The sequence below is a fragment of the Talpa europaea genome (genome assembly GCF_964194135.1).
Source record: "Talpa europaea genome assembly, chromosome: 9".
Lineage (NCBI taxonomy): Eukaryota > Metazoa > Chordata > Mammalia > Eulipotyphla > Talpidae > Talpa > Talpa europaea.
The window spans coordinates 5,479,779-5,497,766 of NC_140076.1; positions in this window are offsets into that span (position 1 = coordinate 5,479,779).

A 17,988-nucleotide genomic window follows, 5' to 3' on the forward strand; every position below is an offset into this window, starting at 1 on the left:
CCAGTGGAGCACAGGGAGGCTGGGAAGAAAAGTCACTCCATGGAATACCTGTTGCCTGTTAGGTTGCTGCGGATACACACAGCCTGCAAGTGGCAGAGCTAGGACCCCAGCCCCAGTGACCTACCTTCGGGGTCCACTCTGCCAGCCTTACAGCTATTGCATCCGGGACATGAGGCTAAGTTCCTTTTATGAGGAAGCCACAGCTGCCCAGAGAGTGGGATTTGGAGGACAGCAAAGAGTGAGCAGGCCCCAATCCTGGAAGGCACTCCCTTTCACAAGCTGTGAGGCCTTGGGGTAGCTTCACCCCGAGTGTGTCCAGAAAGCGGGGTCTCTCAAGGCTGCAGTGGGCATGGGCAGCAGCCAGGCTAAAGGGTGGTGGGCTTTTTTTAAATTAATTAAAAAAAAATCAGGCCTCCCTGGTGGCACCGGTGGTTGAGCACAGCGTTGTGAAGCTGTCCGCAGCCTCTGCAGCGTGGGTTAGATCCTGGCCGGCCGGGGAGAAACCCACATGGCGCAGCAGACCTCTCCTGGCTCGCCCGCTGCTCCCCTCAGCAGTGGATTTCGTCAGTCTGCCTCACTCTGTCTCTGGTGAACCCTCTCGCTCTCTTGCACATCTGGCCTGTACCCCGGTTCTTGTATAAATAAATAAATCTTTAAAAAAATTAAAAAAAAACATGGTAAAATATGCATAACAAAATTTACCATTGTAACCATTTTTAAGTGTCCAGTTCAGTGGCCTTAAGTACGTCCACTTGGTCATGGAGTCATCACCACTGTCCATCCCCAGAACCTTCCACGTGGTCTGTTCTTGAGTTCTCTGCCCACCCCAGGTTCTGCCAGCCTGGTTCCCCAACTCTCTTCTGGCCAGGGCAGCACGAGCTGAGCCTGGAGGGAGGCAGCAGCACAAACAGGTTTTCCTCTTCAGCGGGGAGGTGTTAAAGTGATCCACCTTGGAGGTTTGTGCTCTGCTTCAAAGGCCACAGCGGCTGCGCAGCTGACGAGCTGTAACGGCGGCAGAGAGGGAGTTTATCACGGCACCTGGAGCTCAGCAACTCATAAACCTTTCATTAGTTTTACATCGATGACGGCTCAAGTCCTAGGAAGTAGATTTCGGCTGGAAGACAGATGTCTCCATAAATCATCATCTTTGAAAATTAGGGACATGGAGGAGCCTTTAGATAGGATTTCCCAGAAGCTCACTCGGGAGCGTGGCTTCCGGCTCCCTCTCTGAGCGGATGGCAGGCTCCTGCCGGGGTCCTCGGAGGGAACACGCAGTCGGAGGCTCAGAGAAGGGACCGGAAAAGGCAGCAGACTCCTCCCCTCTTTCCCGGGCCACCTCCAAGCCCAGAGGCAGCAAAGATGGTCGCATATCGGCCATCTGTTCTCCACAGAGGGCTCGGGAAAGAGCTGTCTGGAAGGTGTTTCTGTGGCGAAAGAAATGGACGCAGCAGCAGGAGGGCAGGCCAGGCAGCTCTAAACCCAGCTCTCACCCAAATGAGAAAATAAGAAGGGAGTGTTTTGCTGGCTGAGGAGAATAACAGCGTCATCAGCCCTCAGCAGCACTCAGCCCTGTGGTGGCCACGCGCTCCTCAGGGCCCGGGCACTTCGTAGTGAGCCAGATCATCGCGCTCCCATTTTACAGATGAGAAAACAGAGACCTGGAGAGCTTAAGGGACTTGCTTAAGATCACACAGCCACAAGGGCAGGCTCAGCCTCCTCGTCCCCTGTGCCTCTCCCGGGTTGGACGTGCTCTTTCCATGTTTCCTCATCGCCAAAGCAGAATCAGTGTCAGTCCTCCTTGTCCCCCAGGAATGAAGTGGACACCCCAGCTCGCCAGGGGGCCCAAAGCTGGGAGCTCTGGGGGGCAGATGAGATGAGATGACTTCCTCAAGAGGCAGGGAGAGCTGTCCATGGCAGGGCGATGCCCACACTTTTGCTTTCAGGGGGGCCTCACCATCTCTTGGCAGACTTTGCAGATGTTTTACACATGAGGAAAGTCCTTCCTGCCCCCCAACTCCCCTCTACCCGGTTTCAGACACACACCTAGTAAGTGGCCCAGGTAGACTGGAAGTGGGTCACGCTGCCCCGTGGCGTCAACCCAGTGGCCGGCAGAGAGCTCGGCAGCCTCTGGACCAGCTCTCTCCCGTCCCCAGGCAGGAGTCGGCCCGGGTCCCGTGGCTCCCTTTCTGCCGGGCAGGGGTCCTCGCCACGAGTTCCCTTCTGCTCTGGCCCCGCTTTGCAGCCTCGGTGCTCTTGCCCCTCCCCTGCTCTCCCCGCACTGGGCTGCTCCGAATGTTCGGAGACTAATTACAAGAAACAGCCGGAGCCCTGGGAGAGGCCCGGCTGCTGACGTGTGGCCTGGGCCTCAGACTCAGCGATGCTCACCCAGTGCCTGCAGACTCCTGACAAATCAAAGACTTTTCAATTGCCTCCTTCTCCCTTCTACCCCTGGAAGTCGAGCTGGTGCGTGAGCGAGCCAGAGGTGAGGGCTGAGGTCTTTGCTGCAAGCTGACTGTGCAATGCGAAGGCTCCTAGCAAGAAGCATCCCGGGGGTACTTTTACCCAGGAATAATATGCCTGAGGATTTATTTCCTCACTGCTGCGTCCCAGCTGAAGTGCGGGCTGGTGCTGCTGGACTTCTGCAGGGGGAGATCTCAGCTCAAAGGTTTCGGTGAAGCAGTCAAATGTGGATCCCAGGAACATGACCCAGCAGCTACGCAGCGTGCGAGCCCTGTGCCACCCACCCCCAGTAGCAGCCTTCTGAGCTGGGTGTTCCAATTCTTCCAGAATCCACAGTTGGTAATGATCCCCAGCTGACCCCCACTGCACTGACCTGCCGCAGGCCAGGTACCACGAGCTCTCCCTCTGCCAACTCTTCATTCCCTCAACAGCTCTATGGCCTACGATTGACTTGAACGACATAGGTTAGAACTTCTTGGGTCCATTTACACTCAAATTTTCTCCGTCTCCATTCTGGATTCATGCATCCAGCCAACTGCGGGTGTTAGTCAGCTGAATTCCTGGACATGCAGCTGCATATCCTCAGTGTCAACTCTAAGAGATAAACGTGGATTTTTTACTCCTTGGGGGTCAGCAGCGCCCTTCACCCTTGTGTTACTCAAAGGTCAGCTGTTGATGCTGCTATTTACCCTCCTTTTGCAGGTGAGGAAACTGAGGCCCAGGAGGGCAAGTAACTTGCAGGTTAGAGGTTGTAAGTGATGGAGTTGGGATCCAAAGTCAGGTCAGCTGGCACCAGAGCAAGGAATCAGATCCAAGCCCAGTTTCTAAAAACCAGTCACTCTTGGCTTAATGCTCTTCATGCTCACGGGAGGCTGAGTTTAGCGACAGCACATCCGGGTCCCTAAGGACCTCAAGAACTTGATCCTGTGCTTTGAGGGGGACGTTTCAGCAGCAAACTGTAGAAACCAACTTAAGCAGCTTAAGCAAAAGGGGGGCTTATTTGTTCCCACGAGGGGAGACCGGGAGGCGGGTTATAGAGATCAACTGATGTCATCAGGACCCATCTGTCGGCCGCACTCAGAGCAGTCCCCCCTTGTCCCCACACAGGGAGGTGGGCTTACATATGTTGGCAGTTTAAGCGCCCTCAGAGGCTCCAGCTAAGGGGCTGAGTGGGAGTCGGAGTGTTCCCAGCTCTGCTTGCCAAGCTCTGTGCCCCGGTACAGGCAGTGCTGACCCTGAGGGTGCTCGTCCTGGCTCAGCTGCCAGGAGGACTCACCTGTTCCTAATGCACGTGAGATGCAGCTGGGCCAGCGCTTACACGCTAGTGGAAGGTGGCCATGCAGAAATTGTGAGTCCTGCGGGAGGGACAGTGGGCTCTTCCCTGCTCAAAATACTTGGGATCCTCTTCTCCTGCCCAGCCTGGCAGCTAACCCCAAGCCTTCCTGCACAGGTGCGTTGTGGGGAGGTCCCCCAGTCTGTGGGGAGTCTGTGCCAGTGTATTCATAGCCAGGCCAAAGGCCTGCCAAGCAGTCCTGCTAATTACAGTGATTAATGGGTTTAATTTACTTAGTAAAAGTAATTTGCTGTCACTCTTGTCAGAGCTCAGCGCCAGCATCCACCCCCTTACTCTCGCCCACAGGTGCCCACCTGAGTTCTTGCAGCCTCGGCACTGGTGACCCAGCCTCCCGAGAGCGGAGCACCTGGGGCCCTTCTCCAGGCCGCCTTGGGGGTGGGGGTGGGGTGGGGGGGCGGGGGGTGGTGGTGGGGGGTGGGTGTCTGCTGCCCCCTGGTGGTGAGGGGAGGAGCGTTGTATGTACCCCACTGCAGGGAGTGGTGGGGCCTCAGTTTGTCCCTCCCAGGAGTCACCCCTGCACAGGGCATGGAGCACCCGTCGCTGCCTGACCCCACCCCTCTCGACCTCATCCCCATGTGGACCTCATCCTCCCTGAAGTCATTCATGGGCTTCTCGGTTTTACGACCACCTCCTGGCTCCGGATAACGAGCACCCGCGAGGCCAGGGCCTTTGCAGCCACTCTGTTTGCCTGGTGGATGAGTGAGGGCCACGAGCCTCACCCCTGCACCCCATGAGCCTCGGCCCTTCTAAGCGGGTGGCTTTGCAGCCGGTGCTTCCCCAAGTCTTGCCTCCCCTTCCTGGCTCTCCTCCCAGGTGATGGCAGCGTCATCCCTCTGCTACCCGAGGCGCACGAGATGTGCCACAGAGCCGAAGCCGAGCCTGGTGACCTGAACCCACCGAACCCACTGTCCACTGGAGCAAGGCTGAGGCCGGGCTGTCTCTCTGCACACAGCCCACAGAAGGCAAGACCCAGGCTTCTTCAGGCAAGTGTGTCCTCAGTTATCTGGTGCCTCGGTTACCTGGTGCATCTGCCAGGTGGTGGGTCCTCATGAGCAAGCTGGAGGGAGACCAGGGGGCGCAGGGCCTCTCAGAGGAGCATTCCCTGTCCTGAAGCCTGTGCATGATATGTGCCATTCTCTGCCCCCAATTGCTACTCACATGACACGCCCCTCAGCCCTCGGCATAAATGTGGGTGCTGGACACAGTAACCACCCTGCATGCTCCCCTTCCCCACCCAGGGTGTCCTTCCTGTCATCTTTCCACACCAGTAGGTGCATCACCCTGGATCTTCCAGGGACTCTTGAACTCTAAGATCCCATCCCATCCACTTGCCCAGCTTCCTTTGCCGCCGGTCATTTTCCTGGTGACCCCAGGGAGGGGCCAGCCTTGCAGTGACTGCAGTCTTCTCCTGACTAATCGGGGAGTCTAACCTGCCCCCCTCTGCTGCACCCGATGTTGCTGTCCGTCAGTGTGGCTGGTGGGGGGCTAGGTTTGGGCTCTGTGGCCAGGGGCAACCGAGGAGTTTCCTCCACTTTCCAGGCCAATCCTGAGGCCTCCCCTCAACCCCAGGTCCCCTGGTTCCTCCGGGCCTTGGGACCACCTGGTTGTCCAGCCCACATCAGCCCGGGCTGTGGCTTTAGCCCGGTTCCTCGTCTCTCCCGGCATCCCCCAGGGCAGCTGTGATAAGCTCTCTGTGTGGACGTTGCAACCAGGGGAGAAGGGGATGGAGTGTGTTGGGTTTGGTCACTGTGCCAGTTCCGAGCAGGCAGCTGGCTGGTAGGATGCCCCAGGGAGCCCTCCCTCCACCAAACCAAGCAGGCGGAGAACGGGTGTGCTGGGCCCAGGGCAGTTCCCTGCGAGGGTGAGAGGCCTCACCTGTCAGTGCGTCAGCCCAGTTAGACCAGGCCGAGGGCGAACCAGTGGCAAGAGGCCTTGCGGCCGACTGAAAGGAAGGGACATGGGTCCCCCTGGAAGGGAAGCGAGTGGGAGAAGCAGGGGTCACCCTGTGTGGGACACCCCCCACTTTGCCGCTAGCTGTCTGTGATGGAAGCCATCAACCCTGCTGGGCGTCCATCCCCCCATCTGTAATGCAAGAGAAGATGGACGCGAGCAACTGAAAATGAAAATCTCTAGTTCTGGATCGAAAGCTCTAGGGCTCCCGCCCCAAAGTCATAGCCAGCCATGGGCCGCTGACCCCTTGCGGGATGTGTAACACTTGCCGAAGGCGCTGGTCCCCAACAACCAGCTCCCCCAGACGTGAGAACTGCTGGGGCTCGCCTGGCAAGCAAGAGGCCAGATTGATAATTGACTCCCCGCCGCCCGCCATGGGGGAGCAGGCGGCCTCATCAGTATGCAGCGCCCGCACAGAGTGCTTAAGAAAAACTTATTAATTTCCCCTCCACAAAGACTGAGAGTTCGACAGTAATCACAGTATCAAGTCGTAATAAAAAAAAAATCCCTCCATTGAAAATAGCGGTTGGGGCTCTGGAGAGTTCAACAGGAAAAGATTGTATTAAGATAAAGGAGATTATAGCGGCGCGGACATTAAAGGTTGTCATTGTCTGGTAAATCACATCAGGGAGGCCCCAGGACTGCTGTATCCCAGTGAGGGAGCTGGATCTGCCCTGCCCTGGCCCTGGCCGCCTCTCCCTGGGCCTCTCCCTCCCTCCTGCTCTCCGTCCTTCCCTCCACGCTGGAGCAAGCTCAGGAATCTCCTGGCCCCTCGAGAGATTCTCCTGTCCCCGTGATGTGAGGTTGGCCGGAGGACCCTCGCCAGGGGGGCCCAGCCATGCAGGGGCCCGGGGAAGGGGATTCTGGGTGACCTGTCCTGTTGGCATCTTCCTGCTCGGCATGAGGGCACCAGGTCCTGAGCCCCCCCGGATACCACCCTAGCCTGCCTCCTGCCCCAGGCTGATTCAGAGAGGGTGTCCTGACTTGCCAACAGGATACCAGCCCTGCTGGCAAACCCTGGCATTCTATCGGGGACCTGTCAGGTGCCAGTGACTTGCGCCACGGGACTCTCACCAAGTGGTGGTAGTAGTTGGTGGGAGGTAGGGGGAGGTGGCGCAGGGCAGAGCGGGGAGGGTGGGGGGGGGTGGGGGGGCGGAGCCCCTGTTCTTTGGTATCTTCCCGTGGGCCAAATGAGAGGTTGTACAGTCTGATCTGAAAGTTGGACTGTTCTTGGAACAAAACATTTCTAGCTGTTGATGACTGGGGAGAGGGGATAGAGTGGGTGTCTCCTGCCATGATTAAGGGGGTCACGAAAAGAGTAAAAGACTCCTGTGCTTTGAGTCCTGTCTTGGCTTTGTGTCAGCGGGTCGTCTTTGGACAAGTTTCTTACCCTCGCTGTGCATCAACTTTCTTTTCTATACAGTGGCGGTTATAGTGCCCACCGTGTAAGGCCGTGATGGGGATTCAATGTATAATTATATATGAAGAGCTCTAAATAAAAATCTGCTCGCATGTCCTGTTGCCTTGGCCTGAGGTCACACAGTCACATCACAGAATCATCTCCTGCCCATCACCTTCTCTGCTCCAGCCACTCCCTGGGGAAAGGCGGCCAAGGGCCCTGGCTTGGGGGACCTGGTTCAAACCCTGACTTCAGCTTGGGTGGTGCAACCAAGAGTGACACAGAAAGGGGCAATGAGGCAGAAGGTGCCCTCGCATCCCTGCCTGTGGGTGACAAACCCTCCAGGTGGTATCTGGTGCTCTGCAGCTGCCAGCCTCGGGCACCAGGTTCTGGAGGGGCCCCCAACTTGATGAGGCTGAGCTGGGAGGCCAGGCCTGATAAGTGTAATGGGGTTGCGAGGAGATTAATGTGAGGCCAGGGGAAGTGGCGAAGGCAAGTCGTTTTCCCAGTTAATATGCACATTTAAGGAACAATTTGAAAGTGTGAAAACATTTGAAAGGAATGCTAATTTCAGAGGGAGAGATCAATTCTGGGAAGGAACGCCTGTGGTGGGGCTGGGGTGGAGGAGCCTGGTGCTTGCTCCCTTCCCCCTTGGAAATCAGCCCCACTGGGAGATCCTCCACGTCCCACGCGTGCCCCTGTCTCCAAGAACACAGGCTCCAGGAAGACCCAAGACACAAACTGTCCCATGGGCTGACCCTGACCTGGGCTTGGGCCTTGTTGGGCTGAACTTCAGGAAATTTGTCTGCATTATGGAAGGCAGGAAGTCCAGGAGGGCACAACTCACAGGTCAAAGTTACCGGGAAGGCTGGGAGGGCTTCATGGAGGAGGTGTCGCTGGAACTGAGCCTTGAAAGGAGGAGGGAGTGGAACCTTGAGGATGTTGGACTTTTCATCCCGGAGATCCAGGTGGGCTGGGGCAGGCTTCCCACAGAAGGCAAGACCCAGGCTTCTTCAGGCAGGTGTGTCCTCAGTTATCTGGTGCCTCGGTTACCTGGTGCATCTGCCAGGTGGTGGGTCCTCATGAGCAAGCTGGAGGGAGACCAGGGGGCGCAGGGCCTCTCAGAGGAGCGTTCCCTCTCCTGAAGCCTGTGCACGATATGTGCCATACTCTGCCCCCAATTGCTACTCACGTGACATGCCCCTCGGCCCTCGGCATAAATGTGGGTGCTGGACACAGTAACCACCCTGCATGCTCCCCTTCCCTACCCAGGGTGTTCTTCCTGTCTCATCTTTCCACACCAGTAAGTGCATCACCCTGGATCTTCCAGGGACTCTTGAACTCTAAGATCCCATCCCATCCACCCCCAGCCACTTGCCCAGCTCAAAAGTGGGGTGAGCCTGATCCCCCGCTTGCTGGTTCCTTATGTCTCTACAAAGACCTGGGCGCTGAGGAGTTGGTGCCTGAAAGCTGACTGGACATGAAAAAGCTTTCCAAGTGCCCAGTGTGGTTATTAATAATGTCTCTCCGCTCCCAATGCCTCTTTAATTCCTCTGCTTAAACCACTCTGGAATCCATAACACTTGCCCCTTAGCCTGTGGTTATTCCGCTCCCTTAATGGCCTTTTATGGAGGGACCTTACTGAAAGCTTTTCCCCAGCTTGAGTAAATCACGTCCTCTGGGTCATCCTTGCCTGCAATTTTATTAACTTCTTACAAGAAGTCGGAGGGACCAGCGGGAGGCCGGTGTTTGTTCTGTCCCACCCAGTCCCAGTGCTGGCCCTTCCTTGTCCTCAGAGGAAGAGGTGTCTGGGCACTTTGGAGAATAAAGCGGCTTTAAAGTCCCCGCTCCTGGCCATTGCTGGGGGCGGAGGAAGCTGGAGGCCAAGTGAGTCTGTCCCAACTCAGTGCCTCGCCCGCCCATGCTCTGAGCTGTCAATCTTCCCAGCAAGGCCCCAAGGCCATGCCCTTGAGCTGGGTTCAGGGGCAAGCAGGGGCAGTGCCAGGAAGCATCCGGATCAGTTGTCTGACACATCAGTTATCAGCTGCATTGATTCCCTGGTGCATCGGTCACCTGGGACGTTGATGACGGGGCATCCATCCCGTGGTGAGCACTTTTTGTGGCAGCAGGGAGGCGGAAGCAGAGCCAGAGAGGAACGCTGGAGCCCCAGATTGGGCACTGGAGAAGGCTGAGGACCACACTAATGCCAGATGCGAATAATCGGGAAAAAAAACGGCAGGGGAGAGGGAGGATTTGGGAACTTCCTGTACTTTCATCTCAGTGTCCCTGTAGCCCTAAAATGGTTCTAAGAAGAAATTCTACCCATTTCCTTTGCAAGGTGGAGGAGACCCCAGGAAATGGAGAAAATGGAGATGTCTAGAAAAGGCCAGGAGCTCCCTCCTGGAGGTCTGGGATGACCTTTAAGGCCTGCGGGTACCTCTCTCTCCAGCCCAGGAGGTAGAGGGGAAGGGAGCAGGGAAGCTGGTTGTGGGGAGGAGGGTGGAGGGTGGCTGGGGAGCAGGAGGGGGTTTCTCTCTGTCCCTTGAACAGTGAGCGGGCATCCTGGCTGCCCCTTCTAGCCTCAACTCAGGGCATCCGACTCCCAACCCCCAAAAGATTCCAGTTCCTTCCTTCTGGTCTGGGAGCAGGTCAGGGCAGCCACCCCTCCTGACTCTGGAGCTCCGCTGAACTTTCTCCCCAAGGAGAGGCTTAGAAACCATCTTTACCACTGCAGGGAGAGGGCAGCTCTGGACCGGGAGAAGGGGGAGGCAGGAGGCAGGGCTGAGCCCCATTTTGGGGGGGACCCATCTTCCTCCACTATGCCGAGAAGTGGTGTCCAGCCCTGGGTGACCAGGGGCAGCGGAGATTTTTCAAATCCTATCTCGAGTCTAGAAAGATGTCCCCCCCCCCCCAGCCCCCTCTAAGGGCAGCTCTGCGAGGAGCTGTGGTCACTGCATCCCCTCTTCTGGGAGACCCCTTGCTTTCAACACTCTGGGAAGTGGGGTGAGCACAGACAGGAGTCGGTGCAAGAAGGTCCCTGCAAGAGGGTCCAGCCTGAGCTCTGACTTGTGGCCGGGAGAAAGGCCGCTCCAGCTTCCCTGGGCCGCTTTGGCCATCTCTGGGCTTGGAGCGGAAGGCTCCCCGCCACTTCCCCTGTGTCCCCAGCAAGAGTGGCGAGTGGCCAGGTGCTGGCTCCGCCTCAAGCACTTCCCATGCATGATCTCATTTCACCTCCACAACCACTTCCTTCTAATCAGCATCCTCCGGTGCACCCCATTCCTCACCCCTGCACAGATCCCGAGTCACAGGGGTCACTGCTGACTTGCTCCCTGTCTCCCTCTTGGACAGTAAATACCTCTGGTTCGCTGCTGCATCCTCAGCAAGGCCTGGCACATAGCAGGTGCTCACTAAATATCCGTTGACTAAATGAGGGATTTCATCGTGTGAAGAGGCTCAGAGAAGTTGTTTTCTAGGGTCACACAGCTGGTGTCTGGAGTTGGATTCACACTCCTGGAGCACCCAGCTTGGGTCCTGCCCTGTGGGCGCTGAGCGCAGATTGTCAAGGGGAGGCACCTGCAGGGGTGGCTACCGGGGAGCAGCTAATAACAGCAGTGGCACAGGCAGTGGTCAGGAGGAGGAGGCTGGGCTGGCGGTAGAATGTACCCACCCCCCCACGACTGGGCAGGCCATGAATGGGGAAATGCTACCACATTTTCTAGAAGACGGGAATGGCACTTTTTTTTTTTAAGATTTATTTTATCCATTTATGCATACAAGAACTGGGGTATAAGCAGAGGTGCGGGGGGTGAGAGGATTCACCAGAGACAGAGTGGGGAGCAGAACAGGCGGATCTACTGAAATACACTGCTGAGGGGAGCAGCGGGGCGACAGACAGGAGAGGTCTGCTGCGCCATGTGGGTAGCTCCCTGGCCGGGGATCGAACTCGTGCTGCAGAGGCTGCTGATAGCTTCATAGCACTGAGACTTACCCCTCATGCCACCAGGGAGGCCCCAGGAATGGCGCTCCTGGGCCCTTTCTGTGGACAGTCCCTCCATGGAGAGCTCTGCAGCAGCTGGGGGGGGGGGGCACAAGTTAGTCGAGGAGAGGCTGAGGGAAGAAAGTTGAGGAAAGTTAGTCGAGTTAGTCGAGGAGAGGGACGTCCCTTTCCCCCTCTTCAGCCTGGCTGGCCTGACCCCACAGAGGCCAAGGCTGAGGGGAGACCAGTCTGGCCTTGGGACTGGGGAGGGTAAGCTTTACCCAAATTCTTCTCAACTTCTGCCTTCAGGGCGTGGAAATTTGAGGGACAAAAATAAAGCTTAGGATGGGGGGAGGAGAAAGAGGGAGCACGGGGTGCAGGCTGCTGGTGGCCGCGGGCACGCACAGGAGGGCCTGACCTAGACCCCAGCGATGCCTGGCTTAGCCCTACCTGGGGTGCGGGGGAGGCAGGGGGCCGGGGCGGTCCTCACGGAGCTGGCAGAGCTGTTGACAGAGGCAGAGGTGAGTTCTCTCCTCTGACAAGAAAAGAACTGTCACTGTTATTTTTAGGGGATCACAGCACCCTGTCACCTCCTGAGACACCTTCTGTCCTCAGCAGACAGTAGCTCTAAGCAGCTGCCAATGGGGGTGCCACAATCTGCTCCCCTCTCCCCCCCACCCGCCTTTCCACCTGGCCCTGGGTACCTTCACGGGGCCCCTGCGGGGCTGGAGTCTCCACAGCCTGCCTGCCTGGAGCACCTGGTCACACCTCCCCCCACCAAGCCCCTTCCTCACTGGATGAGACCCCAACCTGGTCTCCATCTTCATACTCGGGGCCTGCTGCTGCCCAGCCCGTCCCCTCTCTGCATCCTGGGGCCTGGACTGCACCTCCATGACTAAGGGGCTTTGCAGAGCCTTCCGGGGCTGCAGCCCCTTCCTACGCTCACCCACTGACCATGCCCGCAGCCCGACCCTGTGTGCCCTCGCCCCACAGCCCAGCCTGGAGTGGGCAGGGGGCCCAGGCGCCCACTCGCGTGGTCCCGAGTGACGGAGCTGTTGCTGGTGGGGCCAGCTGGGCCTCACATCCCTGGCTGCTGGGCAGGTCATGCCCGTGCAGGGGATCATCACGCCGCTTGCATTTCACTCCTTGGGTTGGTGCCCGAGTCACCCCCGCTCCCAGGTACTTGTGAAATGTGCTGACCTCAGGGTCCTTTTCATCACCTCTCTGTCACCTCCGTCTGCTGGTTTGGGGGGTGTGTGTGTCTAGGGGTGGCCCTGAAGGGCCCCAAGCATTATTTTTAGCATTCAGATCCCTCCCATGGGCTGAGGTTTCTGCTCCAAACTCCCTACCCTCGCTCCCATGTCCTCACCCAACCCTGGGCTGGGCCTTGTGAGCTCGAAAGGCAAGAGCTGCCCTCAGCCCCTGTCAGCTCAGGAAGCAGGCTCAGAGAGGGCAACCACTTGCCTGAGATCACAGGGCTGCACAGTGGCAGAGGACCCCTGGGGCACAAGTGGCTCCATCCGTACCTGATGGGGAGACCCTGCTTCTTGGTGGAAGAGCCTGGGTAAGGTATGGAGGTGGAGAAGCTGTGTTTGCACCAGTCTATGGGGGCAAACCCGGTGACCCCCTCATTTATGACCCCCAGAGCCCCACTTCTCAATACCATCACTTTGGGGATCAGGTTCACCACATGAATTGAGTCAGGGACACATTCAGTCTACAGCATATAGCGTGTGTGTAGCGTGGATCCTGCCTGGGTGGTGCGCGTGCACGCAGGTAGGCGGCCAGCACATTCCTGGTGTGACGGGGCACGTGTGCCCCCGGCGCGTGTCCATGTGGTCCCAGAGCGTGTGTTTAAGGAGCGCGGATCGTCAGCGCACGCGTGATGTGCACGTGGACCGGTGTGTCTATAGAGCTGGGGCGATCCCCCCTCTGTCCCCCCACCCCACTCGTTTCCAGGGGCAGAGCCTGCCCGCACTGGCCCCTGGGGGCACATGCCGGGCTGCCTTCGCCGCACCCCCAGACTCCGTGGACGCGGGCAGAAACTTGGCTTTTTATCTAGACTAATTTGTTATTCAAGCAACTTGAATCAGCTTCAAAGTAAGTTTCATGAGAAGAGATCGTCTCCCCCAGTGTCGTCAATCGAGGGGGACTCAAGGAGAGGGGGTGGGGGCAGAGATCACGGGAACCTGGGCACAGATGGGCTCTCAGGGTCCCGGCGGGCACTGCTGGGGCTGAGTCACTTTTTCTTTCCTCTGACTGAAGAGCTTGGACCAAAAGCCCTTCCTCCTGCTTCCATGTGGGGTTTAAGTCTGGGGGGCCCCGTCCTTCTCTCGGGGTGGTGGACAGGCCCCCAGGTACCCTCCCTCCTGGCCTCACGATTCCTGGTGCCCAGGGGAAGGGTGTATCTCTGCGATGGTGTGGTTTGGGGTCCGAGTCGGGGTCTCTGGTTCCGAGGCCGGCTGAGGCCCTCAGCGTGTGACTGGTGAGCCGGCCCCGCGGGCAGGTGCGGCCCCTGAACCCCGCGGCCTGGCATATCCAATCCTCTGCAGATGAGAGGTGGCTGCTGGCCACCGCTCCTGTTTCTCCTGACTGCAGACAAGGCCTCGCCTTTGTGCTCAGCTGCAGGCAGGATGCCTGGCCAGGATGCCCACTCCCACACCACAGGCCACCTGCACCATTGCCCAGGGCCAGGTCAGGGGCCACCTGCGGTCAGAGGACATTGAGACTGAGGGAAACTGCCAGCTGAAAGAGGGGGTGCAGAGTGAGACCCAGGAGGACACAGCAGGGGGCAGCACTGGAGGGAAAGGCTTCTGGAAGGGTCGGAAGGGCGGAAGGGCGGGGCGGCGGGAGGATTGGGCTGGAGGCAGAGCAGCTCCCGGGGCGTGAGACCGCTGGAGCCCGAAAAGCAGGTGTAGGAGGACTCGCAAGAGCCAGCTAAGTGGCTGAGGCGCGGGAGTGGGACGGACAGACAGACGTGCGCCGCTGCGGCCCGGGCAGCGCAGACCAGGGGCGGGCGGGAGGGGCTGGGGCTGCGGGCCCACGGCTCTGGCTGCTGTCAGGGCTTCTGAGCCCCAGGAGCCGGCGGGGAGCTGCGCTCATTGGTGATTTCAACCAGGGCCTCCGCAACGGCTGCGGAAAACAAACCCCGCTAAGCGTCTCTCACCGTCTGTCATCTTCATTCACTTTTGTCTTCCGAATAAAGAGAATCAGAAACTCCTGAGGTGATTTCGGCACAGCTGCCGTGGTGCTTTCTTCCTCCTGCCTCCTGCCCTCTCTCTTCGTTATTCTCTCCTCCCTGGGTCTTTGTCCCCCAGGCTCTGGGCTTGGCCGGGGCGACCTGTCCGACCCAGCCTCCTGGGGGCCCCCGTCAGGTCTCTCTGCTGCTATCTGGAGGGTCCACCCTGTGCCCGACCCCCGCCTCCCGAGGCCCCCCCAGCCCCCGCGCCCCTCCAGCTCTTCTCCCCTCCCACCCCACCAGCCCGGGCCTGACGGCTGGCTGCGCCTGAGCACCCCTTGTCCCGCTGTCCCGGAGGCCCAGCCGGCAGATTGACAGGGCCCATAAATCACTGTGGTCAGGCAGGGCTGGGGAAGGAGGACCGGCCAAGTGCCGACGCCATGGCCCGGGGAGCTGGGTATGGGGCTTGTGGGGTGCTGCCGGGGGCGCTGCCTGGGGCTGACTTCTCTCAGTTCAGCGAGGCGCCGAGGCTGCCAGGCGTGGTGGGGCCTGGCGCTCCGTGGAAGGGGGGCCAAGCAGAGATGGGTTGGCAGTGGAGCAAGGGGGATTTTGGTTAAATAGCAAGAAGTTACTGTGGAGAGGGTTATCCTGGGAAGGGGGCTGGGGATGGTGAAGTCCCTTGGCCATGAGTTGATAACACGGGGATGGTTCTGTCTGGTGGTTTAGACGCAGCGGTGCCAGGAGACAGGGGGATGGATGGATTGAATGATCCTCTCAATACGAAAGCCTTTGCTTTGTTTGAGGGGGTGCCAGGGCTCAGCAGACCTTGCTCCCAAGCTCCGGGAGGTCGTGGAGTTGAGAAGTTGCCAGTGGGGGCTTGGGGACTATGTGGCACAGCATCTGACACACCTGCCCACCAGGCTGTGTGCTCTGGGGCCAGTCACGCAACCTGGCTGGTCTTCATCTGTAAAATGGGGAGATTCCTGCTGAGAGCATTGCTGCGAGGTGTCAAGACCCGGCAAGCGTCTGACCAGCGTACTTTCCAGGAGGCACAGAGGGACTTCCTGGGCAAGTCCCTCCACGGTTCTAAGTTCATTCATAAAAGCGATGCCTAACCCATCCCCCTGTTCGCTGTACGGTTACTGCTGGACCCTGTTCTCGGCAGAGGAGACAGAGCAGCTCACACAGCGGATGGGAATCCTGACCGCGTGGAGCTAACATTCTGCTTGAGGAGTGACATAGATCCTTTGAGAAAATGAGGCCAGATAAGGGCTGTGGAGAGTGATGGGGTGGGAGAGCCTATTTTATATAAGGTGACTGTTCAGAACAGGCCAATCTGATGAGATATGTCACTGGACCAAGGAGCAGGCCCAGAGCCCCTCAGCCTGACCCCAACCTCTCCCACAAGACAGGCAGAGGAGTTAGTAGCGGACCAGCCACTGTGTTCTCTGCTCCACCTGCCAGGAGTCAGAGGGGCGGGCCAAGGGCAGGATTGAAGAGGCCTCTGCAGACACTGGTGAGGGCAGGCAAGGAGTCAGGGTTTACTGATTAGCCAAAGGCTAGATGGAGGGCTCTTGGGAGAACCCTCTGGGCATGTGAGACTCAAGGAGGTGCTGGGGCTGGGAGACTCTAATAGGCTTTATGACTGGGGCCTGAGAACAAAGGATTTAAAACTTTATTGGCTGAGAAGGTGAGGAGAGTGGCCTTGGCTATTGGCCATTATTGCTGCTAACTGGGGCCTCCATCAGCAGCAGCTCAGGAGTCATGCAGGGGCTGTGATCATCTTCAAAGTGAAAATCTCACGGAGGCTGGGTGCCCAGAGCTCAAGGTCTGTGATGCTTTCTTCTGGGTCTGTAACTCCCTTTTCCCCACAGACGCCAACTTGATAAGCTATAGAAAGAGCTCAGAAATGGTAAAAAACAAAAACAAAAAAACAAATAAAACAATGAACCATGGAAATTTTGGGCAGCAGCTGTCCAGGCCTGGAGACATCAGGCTTTAACCACTTGTTTACCAGCCTGTGGGAACAGCAAAATTATTGCAAGACAGTTCTCCTTGATTCCTAGCTTGTCCCTGTCCTGGGATCCTTCCTGTCTCACTAACATTTTTTAAAATGAGACTTGCAGGATGTAGGGAAAATGGAGCTAGATCAGGCTCTCCCCCACCCCCTTCCCACTGCTTAGCCTCTACGGCTGGCACCTGCAGTCTTGCCTTCCTCCCAGATTGTGGATGCGCAGGGCCAAGCGGTGTGGGTGCAGGACATGCGCTCCTGTGATTATGGGCACCTGGGCCCAGAGAGCAGGGGCCTGTGCCTGTGTAAATACAGACACCTGTGCTCAGAAGTGAGCGCTACAGGGCTCCTCAGCTCCGGCAGAAGCAGCATCACTCTGAGGCTAGGGGGCTCAGTGGCTGTCCCCCTGCCTGCTGGTCTGTCTCCTGATTCTGTATTAAATGCCTGTAAAATGATACCGAGGGCTCCAACATTCTCTGTTCATCTGCAAGAATCAACAATGAACCTACCTGGCCCGGGGTGGTCGCACAACACAGGAAAAGAAATAGAGAGCCTGGAAGATATGTGGGGGAGGAACGTGCAGGCAGCAGGAAAGCAAGTGCAAAGGTCCTGAGGCAGGAGTATGCTTCGTGAGTTTGAGGAACAGAAAGGAGGTAAGTGTGTCTGGAGTGGTGCAAAGAAGGAGAGGGTGGTGAGGAGGCTGTTGAGGAGGAAACAGCCTGTTGTGAGGATTTTATTTATGCATTTATTTATTGCAAAGATGCTCTTGCAGGATATTGATAGTGGAGTTTACCTGCACCAGCAGGCACTATGGTTCTGACACCCTGGAAGAGTTGAACTTCCTGCTGCTCCTAAATGTTCAGGACTTGGAGACCATAAAGTCTGAGGCTCCTTCTCCCTTACCGCTGTCTGTTTCTGGTCCATGGAGTACATGGCTTTTTTTTTTTTTTTAAAAAAGATTTATTTATTTATTTATTTAGACAAGCACTGGGTACAGTCAGAAGCGCGGGAGGGTGAGAGAATTCACCAGAGCCAGAGCGGGGAGCAGAGCAGGCAGAAGGACCGAAGTACACTGCTGAGGGGAGCAGCGGGCGGCAGGAGAGGTGTGCGCGCCAAGCGGGACCCCCCTCCGGTGGTGGGGAGCAGCCGGGGATCGAACCGGCGCCACAGAGGCCGCGGGCAGCTTCGCAACCCAGCGCTCAACCACTGCGCCACCGGGAAGGCCCAGTATATGGCTTTTTCATTAAAACAACAACAACAAAAACCCAGTTCTTTATTGCTGTAAGTAGAGGGAGGACTTTTGTGCATTTAATGTTGTCCCAAATGGCAGCTGCTTCTTTATTTTGCAAATGTGGCAACAGGGTTCCAGAAGGTTCTGTGCTTGCTGGAGGTCAGACAGACCATATGGTGTGGAAGAAAGGGATTTCATTGGCCATGGATTTATGAGTAGCTTTGTGAATGTCTGTCTTTCAAAATAGCTCCCAGGCACGCATAGAACCCCCAAGCTGGGAGTGCCACAACTGCAGACCCCTCTCCAAAAGGTTGAGAAGCATCAGTGCTGAGAAAGTGAGCATATGGCTTGAGGACCATCGTCTCCTAGGCTGTAGCCATGGCAGACATCACTAATCAATCACAGGGCTCTTCATGCTGAGCTCAGATG